Source organism: Rhinoderma darwinii, assembly GCF_050947455.1.
Source record: "Rhinoderma darwinii isolate aRhiDar2 chromosome 3 unlocalized genomic scaffold, aRhiDar2.hap1 SUPER_3_unloc_8, whole genome shotgun sequence".
Classification (NCBI taxonomy): Eukaryota; Metazoa; Chordata; class Amphibia; order Anura; family Rhinodermatidae; genus Rhinoderma; species Rhinoderma darwinii.
The window spans coordinates 99,226-113,334 of record NW_027461751.1 but is presented as its reverse complement, the minus strand read 5'-3'; positions in this window follow the sequence as shown (position 1 = coordinate 113,334).

Here is a 14,109-nt window from a genome sequence, read left to right as displayed (position 1 = left end):
CTAGGAGGGAGTGGCGACGCGGGCCCTCCTACTGGTCTCTTGCGGCTGAGCCCTATAGCGGAGTGGCGGTCCTTTTCACCGCACCGGTAACATGCCGACGGATGATTGAGTTAGAAATGGGGAGGTGCTTGATCTTAGATGTCCTCATGAGGGGACAGGAATTAAGACTAATCAATATATACGGACCCCAGAGCAAATGGGACCGTAAAAGTCTCTTCATGAGGATTAAGCCTTTCCTTTTTTCAGGTCGACAAGTTATCTTTGGAGGGGACTTCAATACTGTCGTGAGGCCCCGAGATAGAGGAGGTTCCGGAGATAAAAAATTGACCTACGATAGTGTAGCATTAAAAAATATAGTTAGCGATGCTCGCCTGGTGGATATCCACATCAGGCATACCCCAGGCCACTCGGGTTTCACCTATCGTAGAGGTAGTTGTAGGTCTAGGATAGACAGGTTTTTTTTGAAGGAGGAAGCCATCTCTTCACCAGTGTCCGTTGTTGAGGTGGAGTTCTCCGATCACTGTATGATTATTTTCTCTTTGAACATTGCAGAGTCCCTCCAGATGGGAAGAGGTATATGGAGGCTGAATTCTACTCTCTTGGAAGAAGCGGAGATAAGACAGGCCTTTGAGGATTTTCTTCAGAGCCAGGTACCTTTGTTGGATCTCAGTGGTACTAAGTCTGAGTGGTGGGAGTTGTTTAAAGTCCGGGTGGCAGGATTTTTCCGCAGGCTCTCAAGCCTCAGGTCCATGAGTAGGTACCGCCTATATCAGGAACTGAGGGGGAAACTCGAACATCTGGTCTCAACCGGGGGTAGTGGGGAGGAGATCTCCGTGGTGAAAGCTTTGCTCAGGAGGTGTCAGTATGATAGGCACACATCTTTAGTTCTTGAGAGGGATTTCGGGAAGTACCGCTCGCCCGACCCCTACAGGAACTGTAAGATGTCAGTGAGTCGTAAGGTTGTGACAGGACTGATTGATAGTACAGGATCTCTGAAGAGATCCAAATCAGGGATCTTGGAGGTCGTCAGATCCTTCTACTCGCACCTCTTGGGGAAGCAATATCCAAACCGAGACGAGATGTCGGCTTTCCTGGCTGAAACCATCCCTGAGCCAGGGGTAGACCCCTCTCTCAGTGTTTTGATAGACTCGATCAAGGAAGAGGAAGTTGGATTGGCGATTGATGGGCTTGCCCTCAAAAAATCGCCAGGGCCGGATGGCTTAACATCCGAGTTTTATAAGACTTTTAAAGGAACCCTAGTTCCCCTCTTGACTGAGGTGTTTAATGAGTGCCTTTCCTCGGGTACTTTGCCAATGTCAATGAGGAGGTCGGCCTTGATCGTTTTATCGAAGGGTAAAGACTCGACCCGTATTGAGAATTGGCGTCCCATAGCGCTGCTCAATACGGACAGAAAGGTTCTCGCAAAGGTGCTGTTTAATCGGCTGGTGAAGTTTGCATCCCGGCTCCTTTCGCCGGTCCAGCATTGCTCTGTTCCAGGCCGCAGCACATTTAGTGCTGTCCTCAGTGTCAGAGAGGCAGTGGAGCAGGGAAATTCTGGTCGGTGGGAGGGGTACATCCTGTCCTTGGACCAGGCCAAGGCTTTTGACCGGGTGGACCACGAGTACCTCTGGTCGGTCCTTCTGAGGTACGGCCTACCGGGGGGGTTTGTCAATTGGCTACAGACCTTATACACTGGGGCTGAGACTTTTGCGCTGGTGAACGGTTGGGTTGGAACCCCCTTTGAGGTTGGGTCTGGTGTCCGCCAGGGTTGTCCCTTGAGCCCTTTGCTATATGCGTTCGCAATTGATCCTTTTCTTAAAAGGATCGATCGTGGGCCATTGGCGGGAGTCGGGGCCGGCCTGGAGGGGCCGGAGGCCACTCAGAGGGTGGTTGCGTACGCAGACGACGTCTCCATTTTTGTCTCCTCGAGAGGGGAGGCAGAGTGGGTGATGTCGGAAGTGGAGCGTTACTCATTGGCATCTGGGTCCAAGATCAACCGGGATAAGTGCAAAAGTCTCTGGCTGGGAGGAGGAGATCCTGGTTTTGATCTCCCGGACACCCTTCCAGAGCCTCAGGGGTCTGCTAAGATCTTAGGAGTCGAATTTGGCCCGGGTGATTACCCCAAGAAGAACTGGGAGGATAGGCTGAATCTAGTTGCCCAGAAGGTCGACCAATGGAAGGGTTGGTCCTTAACCCTGAGGGAAAGGGTTCACTTGGCCAAGGCCTACCTGGTGCCCATGTTGCTTTACCTGGGCAGTGTGTGCATCTTGCCAGAACCTCTCTGGACTCGGGTCTATAGCCTGTTCTTCCAGCTGTTATGGGGGAACAGGCTCAACCTAATCAAGAGGGAGGTTACTTACCTACCAAGGACACTAGGCGGGTTAGGTATGGTTAACCCGGTGGTGTTCCTAGTGAACACCTTTGTTAAGATCAACCTGGCAAACCTCTGGCAAGAGAGGGCTCCTTGGTGGATATCCTCCTGCAGGGGGTGGTTTCGGCCTTTCTTCCAGGAATGGGAGAGAGGAGGGCAAGTGAAAGACCTGCGTACACCTCACGGACATCTCCCGGCTTATGCCACCCTGGCGCTGAAGATTGTTCGCCGGTGGGGTCTGGAGGTGTGGGAGATCAGGACCATGTCGAGAAAATTTCTTGACAGGAGGGTCCTGATGACCCACTTCCAGAAGCCCCTGGCGCTCAAAGACTGCCCAAGTAGTGACCTCGGGGTGGGATTAAAACTTTTAAATTCAGCGAGGATTCCCCAGAAGTTTTGGGATCTGGCTTGGCGTTGCTTCCATGGGAGACTGTATGTGAGGGACAATCTAAAGTGCAGAAGCTCTGATGATCGGGATTGCCCCCGGGAGGAGTGTGGCGGAGTGCTGGAAAGCATGGAGCATTTCCTGCTTCATTGCCCTTTCAATACAGAGGTATACAAAAGGGTGGGAGCCTCCATTGGTTGGCCAGGCCTAACCAGCCTCTCCTATGCTGGGTGGGCCTATGGAGTGTTCGGAGACCTCGGTGGTAGGGACCATTGCACCTTGTTTCTAGTCAGTATAGTGGTCAGGCACTTTATGTGGAATGCACGATGTCTAGTTTCTACCCAGAAGAAAATCCTCCTAGTGGATGAGGTTGTTAGCAATATCATGGGTGACCTGGTGAAGGTGCATTCTTTGGAGGTTGGCAGATTGGGAGCATCCAAAGCCTCTCGTCTTTGGAGGGGCTTTTCCTTTTGGGTGCCTTAATGTGTCTGCCTTCATGAGGGAGGGGGGGGGGTCGTCACCGGTGCTCAACTGGAGGTGGGGGTCTGCGTTCCGCTGAGTCACCAATAAAAAATATAGCGATAGGACTCGGAATAAGGGAAAGGTGAGGGTCAGCATAGGGTCAGCTTTCAATAGGGTCAAGAAAGGGCTAGTAATAGGGTAAGGAGATAGGGCAAGCGATAGGGAGGGTGCAGCGGTGGACGTGGTACCTTGGCCTCTGGGGGGGAGCTGGGGGGGGCTTTCCCTTCTCTCTATCTGGTGATGGGCTAGGTAAGCACTGGAAGATTTTTGTTTTGTTTAGGATTGAAATGGCAGGAAAAAGGTTTACAAGCGACCGAACTTGGTGCTTTCGGGTACGGTGTATTTTGTATATGGTTTGGTATTTGGACAGGTTGGTGACGTGTATTGTATTATAATGTAGAAATGTTGTTAGAATAGGGATAGACTTAAGGGGGTTAATAGATAGGTTGGGAGGGGGTCGGGGGGGGGGGGTTTGCCTGACCCAGCCCCGGACTATGCGGACATGGGAGGACATGGGGCGGGGGGCTGGGCTGGGGTGTTGGGTGTGGTGGTGGGGGCCAGCATCTGGACTATGCGGACGTGAGAGGACATGAGGCGAGATGCTGGCTGGGGTGGTGGAGTTTAGGTAAGAAGGGTAAGGTTAGGGAAAGTCAGGATGTGTATAGTGTGATTAAAAAATATATATATATAAAAAAAAAAAAAAAAAAAAATTAAAAAAAATTGGGATTAGTATTATTATATTTTGGATTTTTGGGGTTATTATTATTATTATTTTATTATTATTATGTTGTTGTTTTATTATTATTATCATCATTATTATGTTGTTTCTTTAGGCCCTTGGTTGACGCGGGTTGGGGGATTTTCTGTTGGTACTTTGGATTACGTTTATATGATGTTTGTATATATTCTAGTTATTATTTAGTTTCGGATGAAGTGTAGATGTAAGTATATAAGAGTGGGGTGTATGTGGCCGGGTCTGGTATAGTTTTCTCTTCTCATATACAGAGATGTATATAAGAAAATTTGTTTATAAGAATTGGGTTGTGACTTTTTGGTTATATGGAATTAGTTATGTATTTGTTTTTCAGTTTATGTTTTGTAAATTTATATAAAATAAAGAGATACAGGATGTAACTCAGCATCAGTACAGGATAATGTAATGTAATGTATGTACACAGTGACTCCACCAGCAGAATAGTGAGTGCAGCTCTGGAGTATAATACAGGATGTAACTCAGGATCAGTACAGGATGAGTAATGTATGTACACAGTGACTCCTCCAGCAGAATAGTGAGTGCAGCTCTCGAGTATAATACAGGATATAACTCAGGATCAGTACAGGATAAGTAATGTAATGTATGTACACAGTGACTCCTCCAGCAGAATAGTGAGTGCAGCTCTGGAGTATAATACAGGATGTAACTCAGGATCAGTACAGGATAAGTAATGTATGTACACAAGAATTCAGCTGTTTATGTAGATCTTTCTCGATGTGACCCGTGTCTTGGGTTCAGAGGTGGATACAGAAAGTTGTAAGGATATATAGTGTATGGGGTATTATCATTTGTAATGTCATGTGGATTGGTTGTGTATAGAACTATATTAGGGTGATGAGACACAGGCTGCTGTAGGGGGCTGGAGCTGAGTTGATTCCTAAGGGTATGTGCACCTGCTACACTAAAAGCGCCTGAAAATACAGAGCGGTCTTCAAGGGAAAAGTGCTCCTTATTTTCACTCGCGTTTTTCGCCGCATTTTTTACGGCCGATTTTGGAGCTGTTTTTCTATGGAGTCAATGATAAACGGCTCCAAAAACGGTTCAAGAAGTGACATGCACTTCTTTTTCGCGGGCGTTTTTTTACTTGGCCTTTTTCATTGAAATCAATGGGCAGATGTTTGGAGGCGTTCTACTTCCGACTTTCGGCCGAAAATAAGCAATGTGAATATACCCTTACTGTCCAGTCACCACACCGGCCCCTGACTGAGATAATTGTTTCCCTGCGCGGAGGAGCCCGGGAGACCCCATGGTGAATTCTTATCTGTTGACGTCAGGGGCGTAACTAGGAAAGACTGGGCTCCATAGCAAACTTTTGACTGGGGCCCCCCCTCCCCTGGGTATCACTCAACCCCCCCTTGTAGACAGTGCCTCCCTATAGATTCCACCACACAGCGCCCCCTATAGATAGCACCATACAGCCCACTGTAGATAACATCATACAGCCCTCCCTCAGTAGATAACGCCATACAGCCCTCCCCCTGTAGATAATGTCATACAGCCCCCCTGTAGATAACGCCATACAGCCCTCCCCTGTAGATAACGCTATACAGCCCTCCCCCTGTAGATAACGCCATACAGCCCCCCTGTAGATAACGCCATACAGCCCTCCCCTGTAGATAACGCTATACAGCCCTCCCCCTGTAGATAACGCCATACAGCCCTCCCCTGTAGATAAGGCTATACAGCCCTCCCCCTGTAGATAACGCCATACAGCCCTCCCCCTGTAGATAATGTCATACAGCCCTCCCCTGTAGATAACGCCATACAGCCCTCCCCTGTAGATAACGCTATACAGCCCTCCCCCTGTAGATAACGCCATACAGCCCTCCCCCTGTAGATAACGCCATACAGCCCTCCCCCTGTAGATAACGCCATACAGCCCCCCTGTAGATAAAGCCATACACCCCCCTGTAGATAACGCCAGACAGCCCTCCCGTAGATAACGCCAGACAGCCCCCCCACTGTAGATAACGCCATACAGACCCCCCCCCTGTAGATAACGTCATACAGCCCTAAACCTCCCCCTGTAGGTAACGCCATACAGCGCCCCAACAAAAAACAGCCTATAGTTTGTCCTATAAAAGACATGCATCCCCTACCCACAGGATAGGGGATACATGTATGATCGCTGGGACGCCCAGCGATAAGGAGAACGGGGGACCGAAAGTCCCCTGAAGTTCTCCATGACAAACCTCTGACTTCCGGCGTCTGCGCAGTTCAATAAAAATGAAAGGAGCGCTGGTCACGCATGCGCACAAGCACGAGCGGTGCACAATTCATTTCTATGGAGCTGCCGACAGACGCCGGTAGTCCAAGGTTTGTGATGGAGAACATTGGGGGACTTTTGGTCCCCCGTTCTCCTTATCGCTGCCAGCGATCACACATGTATCCCCTATCCTGTGGATAGGGGATGCATGTCTTTTGTAGGAACAACCCCTTAGTGGCGGCGCGCTGTAGCAGCCATAGCAGCTGCTAGCGGAGCCTCCGGCCATGGGAGGGGGGGCCGTGCCGGCGCTACTGCGGTAGTTACGCCACTGGTTGATGTCTAGATAGCCGCTGTGGCCGCTTCTCGTGGTCCTCTCTTCGGTGGTGGTCCCTGTGCCGCCATCTTTTGCTATTTTCTTCAGCTGTAGGGCAGATTTGACATTTTTGGTGCCGCGTTACCCTCGCGCTGTTTACAGTAAGCAGGAAATAGTCACAATCTTCTCTGGACTTGACAGGTGAAGGTTACCGAGGTGTCACTATAAAGTTCTTATCTACAGTCATAAAAGCGGCAGCAACAAAATTAACCCCAAGGAGAAGGAATCTGGAGAATGGGAATCAGAACATACATGTGACCCTCCTCCGATATAATGTGACCTTTATTGACACTATAAACGCTTTTACAGCCCCCCAGAAAGTGAATGTTTAACTGGGACAAATCCGACTTGCAGGAGAGAAGTGTGTGTGTCCGGGAATCTGAAACCTGCCGGCAGGAGGGCAAATAATCACAGCCGGCAAGGTCATAATGTGACAACCACTGGCAACTCGGAAAAACGCGGCGAACGGCGTGCAGGCAGATGAAAACGGAATTTTGAGGCAGAATTTTTCTCCTGCAAAAAAACTCTGTGTGAACAGGGCCTAAGTGTCACCAACTCTCCCGAAATATCCGGAAAATGAGAAGGTCCCCAACTCCCGGAAGAGCAGAGAAATCTCCTAAATGCACCGGGTCCTTACCACAAACTCTCCTCTCCCGATTACTGCAATCCTCCGCCGCAGACAACGTCCTGACACCGGGGCCGACGTGTAAGGAGACAAGTTCTGCAGCAGCGTCCGGGAGTGGAGGAACCGGGAGAGGAGAGAAGCTGCGCGTCCGGCCTGAGATAGGAATTTATAGGGGGTTAGTCTGTATTAGTTTATGAAATCTGGTCTGTAATTGTTCTGGGGGTTTGGTGCAATGTTTACACTGATGTCAACTTAGAACCGCATCACTCTGCCCAACAACAGCACTGCCTGACAAGAGCTCAGGACTGGAAGTGTTGTCATAAGGACCCAGAGGGGACAGACACAAAACGCAGATATATAATTCATTTATGAGATTTTTACTTAAAGTTATATTAGACTGGGTTTACACTTGTTGTTTTTTTGGTGTTTTTTTTTGCGGTATTTGTGGTGTTACATAGGACTGCAGGTAACATCTACTACAATATATGTACTCACAGGGTTATCACTGTGTTATCTGTGGTGTTACATAGGACTGCAGGTAATATCTACTACATTATCTGTACTCAGAGAGTTATCACTGTTATCTGTGGTGTTACATAGGACTGCAGGTAACATCTACTACATTATCTGTACCAAGAGAGATATCACTTTGGTGTTACATAGGACTGCAGGTAACATCTACTACATTATCTGTACTCAGAGAGATATCACCGTGTTATCTGCAGTGTTACATAATAGTGATAATGCTCTGAGTACAGATAATGTAGTAGATGTTACCTGCAGTCCTATGTAACACCACAGATAACACAGTGATAACCCTCTGAGTACAGATAATGTAGTAGCGTTACCTGCAGTCCTATGTAACACCACAGATAACACACAGTGATAACTTTGAGTACAGATAATGTAGTAGCTATTACCTGCAGTCCTATGTAACACTACAGATAACACAGTGATAACTCTCTAAATACAGATAATGTAGTAGTGTTACCTGCAGTCCTATGTAACACCACAGATAACACAGTGATAACCCTCTGAGTACAGATAATGTAGTAGCGTTACCTGCAGTCCTATGTAACACCACAGATAACACACAGTGATAACTCTCTAAATACAGATAATGTAGTAGTGTTACCTGCAGTCCTATGTAACACCACAGATAACACAGTGATAACCCTCTGAGTACAGATAATGTAGTAGCGTTACCTGCAGTCCTATGTAACACCACAGATAACACACAGTGATAACTCTGAGTACAGATAATGTAGTAGCTATTACCTGCAGTCCTATGTAACACTACAGATAACACAGTGATAACTCTCTAAATACAGATAATGTAGTAGTGTTACCTGCAGTCCTATGTAACACCACAGATAACACAGTGATAACTCTCTGAGTACAGATAATGTAGTAGATGTTACCTGCAGTCCTATGTAACACCACAGATAACACAGTGATAACTCTCTGAGTACAGATAATGTAGTAGTGTTACCTGCAGTACTATGTAACACCACAGATAACACAGTGATAACCCTCTGAGTACAGATAATGTAGTAGCGTTACCTGCAGTCCTATGTAACACCACAGATAACACAGTGATAACCCTCTGAGTACAGATAATGTAGTAGCGTTACCTGCAGTCCTATGTAACACCACAGATAACACACAGTGATAACTCTGAGTACAGATAATGTAGTAGCTATTACCTGCAGTCCTATGTAACACTACAGATAACACAGTGATAACTCTCTAAATACAGATAATGTAGTAGTGTTACCTGCAGTCCTATGTAACACCACAGATAACACAGTGATAACCCTCTGAGTACAGATAATGTAGTAGTGTTACCTGCAGTCCTATGTAACACCACAGATAACACACAGTGATAACTCTCTGAGTACTGATAATGTAGATGTTACCTGCAGTCCTATGTAACACCACAGATAACAGTGATAACTCTCTGAGTACAGATAATGTAGTAGCGTTACCTGCAGTCCTATGTAACACCACAGATAACACACAGTGATAACTCTCTAAATACAGATAATGTAGTAGTGTTACCTGCAGTCCTATGTAACACCACAGATAACACAGTGATAACCCTCTGAGTACAGATAATGTAGTAGCTATTACCTGCAGTCCTATGTAACACTACAGATAACACAGTGATAACTCTCTAAATACAGATAATGTAGTAGTGTTACCTGCAGTCCTATGTAACACCACAGATAACACAGTGATAACTCTCTGAGTACAGATAATGTAGTAGATGTTACCTGCAGTCCTATGTAACACCACAGATAACACACAGTGATAACTCTCTGAGTACAGATAATGTAGTAGTGTTACCTGCAGTACTATGTAACACCACAGATAACACAGTGATAACCCTCTGAGTACAGATAATGTAGTAGCGTTACCAGCAGTCCTATGTAACACCACAGATAACACAGTGATAACGCTTTGAGTACAGAGAATTATGAGTACTACTACATTATCTGTACTCAGAGAGTTATCACTGTGTTATCTGTGGTGTTACATAGGACTGTAGGTAACACTGCTACATTATCTGTACTCAGAGCATTATCACTATTATCTGCAGTGTTACATAGGACTGCAGGTAACACTACATGCATTATCTGTACTCCGAGAGTTATCACTGTGTGTGTTATCTGTGGTGTTACATAGGACTGCAGGTAACACTACTGCATTATCTGTACCTCTGTGTGTTATGTTGGATTACATAGGACTACTACATTATCTGTACTCAGAGCATTATCACTATTATCTGCAGTGTTACATAGGACTGCAGGTAACACTACATGCATTATCTGTACTCCGAGAGTTATCACTGTGTGTGTTATCTGTGGTGTTACGTAGGACTGCAGGTAACACTACTGCATTATCTGTACCTCTGTGTGTTATGTTGGATTACATAGGACTACTACATTATCTGTACTCAGAGCGTTATCACTATTATCTGCAGTGTTACATAGGACTGCAGGTAACACTACATGCATTATCTGTACTCCGAGAGTTATCACTGTGTGTGTGTTATCTGTGGTGTTACATAGGACTGCAGGTAACATCTACTACATTATCTGTACTCAGTGTGTTATCACTGTGTGTTATCTGTGGTGTTACATAGGACTGCAGGTAACATCTACTACATTATCTGTACTCAGAGTTATCTCTGTGTGTTATATGTGGTGTTACATAGGACTGCAGTACGGTATCAGGGGCAGCAGGGTCACCGGTTTAGAAGGTAAAGGTCCACAACAGAGCAAAGTCATCAGACAGTCGAGAGAAAAAATCGGTAGACAACAGGTCAGAGGTCACAGAGACCAGGACGCAGCACAGCCGAATCCTAATGGTGGCAGAGAATAATTCTTACAAAAAAGTTATTGGCGAGGCCAAAGTGTCCTGAAGACAGTCCCAGATGGACATCTTCACAGGGTCCAACGTCAATGGCTCTTCAAGGGCTCCACTCTCAGGACCTTCAGCAGGTGTATGCGGGCCCTAAGGGGACAGTAGATCACATTGGACCCCTGTCTACCCGACCCCCAGCTTTTACAATTGTAGAGGATATTTACCCAGAGTGCCACAGACCCCTGTACCCAGCGGAGCCTGGCATCTTTCTAGGTTTGCCTGTCTTATTGTCCTACGTACGGTCCATAGAAGTCTATGACACATGTAAAACCATAGTTAAAGACTTTGTTGTAGACCCTCTAGTTGTCTGTTATGGGGGTTCTGCGTCTCATTATTGAGTCATGGCTTTATTACCAGCTAAGCTACAGATTGTAATACTGGGGACTTCTTATGTGGCAGAGGGGCTCTGCTCTTTCTGATCCCCCTGGTGCCGCGAGTAGAGGGGGCACGTAGATGAGCATTTCTGATGATCGTCTGAGATCAGGGCCATCATACACAGTCCAGTTTCGGGCCGGTATTGTTTATGGCATTGTGAACAATTGGGTCACTAGATTAGCAAAACATGGCGGTTTTCTTCGTGTAACAGTGCACGACTTTCCCCAGATCGTGGGTGGTATTGCAGCTCAGATCTATTGAGGTGAATGGGGCTAGGATGCACTACCACACACGACCTGTGGACAGGTGTGGTGCTATTTTCTGGAAGAAAGCAGCCATATTTTACTAAGGCTCCACGACCGTAGAAGTCATCCATAATTACGGACTCATTCATTTCTATGGCCGACGGACACCTTACCGTATATTTACAGGCTGGTGTCCAGGCCGTAGAAAACTTCCGTAAAAAATAGGACATGTCCTATTTTTCTATTTTACGGACCGTGCTCTTATACTTTATAACGGAACAACGGCCCGCAAATGTGGACGACTGTCCGCGGCCAGCCGGCCGTAGCCGTAATCATGGACATCGCCTTTTATGTTTTATATATAGAGGAAGAAGACACTGGGAAATCTCATTTATGACAAGTGACCACCAATTTTCTCTGTGATGTCATCGGTGGAGCTGTGATGTCATCGGTGGAGCTGTGATGTCATCGGTGGAGCTGTGATGTCATCGGTGGAGCTGTGATGTCACATAGGAGTCTTGCTTAGGGCCCATGTGTCTCATCTCTGAAGACGTCTAGCTGGACACTCCCTGATTGTGTGTTGTAAAATAAAACTTGTCACTTATTGACAGTGGCTGTCTCACCAAGAGAGGAGAGCGACATTCCTGACAGGTCATCCAGCAGTCAAGGAGAAACATCTCCCCTTATTTGCCCCTGAGTTGCCCATCATACCTGTGGTACATTATAAGTAGGGGTTTTATCATTCTGTTACCCCTGAAAAATAGAAAAAATATAAAATGTGACGAAGTAACGTTGTGGATTTCGTACACCGTAATCCTAGCAGTAGTTACATCACATGTTCACCTTTATACATTACATCTAGTTTATATATAGAAGGAGTATATAAACAGCAATGACACTGTATACATGATGTTACTTATCCTGTACGCATCCTGAGGTGTATTATACTCCAGAGCTGCACTCACTATTCTGCTGGTGGAGTCACCGTGTACATACATTACATTACTTATCCTGTACTGATCCTGAGTTACATCCTGTATTATACTCCAGAGCTGCACTCACTATTCTGCTGGTGGAGTCACTGTGTACATACATTACATTACTTATCCTGTACTGATCCTGAGTTACATCCTGTATTATACTCCAGAGCTGCACTCACTATTCTGCTGGTGGAGTCACCGTGTACATACATTACATTACTTATCCTGTACTGATCCTGAGTTATATCCTGTATTATACTCCAGAGCTGCACTCACTATTCTGCTGGTGGAGTCACTGTGTACATACATTACATTACTTATCCTGTACTGATCCTGAGTTACGTGCTGTATTATACTCCAGAGCTGTGGTCACTATTCTGCTGGTGGAGTCACTGTGTACATACATTACTTATCCTGTACTGATCCTGAGTTACGTGCTGTATTATACTCCAGAGCTGCACTCACTATTCTGCTGGTGGAGTCACTGTGTACATACATTACTTATCCTGTACTGATCCTGAGTTATATCCTGTATTATACTCCAGAGCTGCACTCACTATTCTGCTGGTGGAGTCACTGTGTACATACATTACATTACTTATCCTGTACTGATCCTGAGTTATGTGCTGTATTATACTCCAGAGCTGCACTCACTATTCTGCTGGTGGAGTCACTGTGTACATACATTACTTATCCTGTACTGATCCTGAGTTATATCCTGTATTATACTCCAGAGCTGCACTCACTATTCTGCTGGTGGAGTCACTGTGTACATACATTACATTACTTATCCTGTACTGATCCTGAGTTACATCCTGTATTATACTCCAGAGCTGCACTCACTATTCTGCTGGTGGAGTCACTGTGTACATACATTACTTATCCTGTACTGATCCTGAGTTATATCCTGTATTATATTCCAGAGCTGCACTCACTATTCTGCTGGTGGAGTCACTGTGTACATACATTACATTACTTATCCTGTACTGATCCTGAGTTATATCCTGTATTATACTCCAGAGCTGCACTCACTATTCTGCTGGTGGAGTCACCGTGTACATATATTACATTACAGATCTGCAGAATTTGAGGCAGGGTATTCCTGGAGGTCTCATGGCCTTTCTTGTATAATCATTGCTTATTCACATTTATAATACATTTCCTCATATAGGGCACAGGTCACACTTTTTCCTAACCCTCCAACGCACAATGCCCTGCAGCAAGGGTCAGGGACAACGTTTATGGAGACCCGTGTGATCTGACATTTGTCTAGTTCGCCACCCAGGCATCCCCTATAACAGGAAGGTCATGTCCTGGATCTACGTATTCCGCTCACAACCCTGAGGGGCATCTCTGTCTTAGGGAACAGATGGAGGCATCAGCTGAGGTCAGTGACGAGGTCCATAGAGGTGTAGTAAGGATAAGGGTTGGCGGGTAGATTGCCAGGGAGGCTAGTCCTGAATCGGCACACCCTTATTGATGCCTTTAGACTAGATTCATTCCACATTTGGTGTTTATGTTCGGCAGGACCTAGACGTTGTTATATCACCTGCGAGCTAAACACAGCAGCAGCACAAACACTTCTCTTTTGTTCTATTTGTTTGTTACAATGTATCAGTGTAGGTATAAATATAATGTCTGTCTACACCTCCCCAATCCCACCCGCTGCATTCCAGTGAGATGGGGCGGGGGCACATTTAGAGTTCTTCGTTTGCCCATTACGATCCCTGACTCTATTAGACGGGCAGATATTCTTTCATAAACGAGCGACGAGTGATGATTTATCGAGTCGTTTACGTTCAAAAGATTTGTGCAGTTCAATC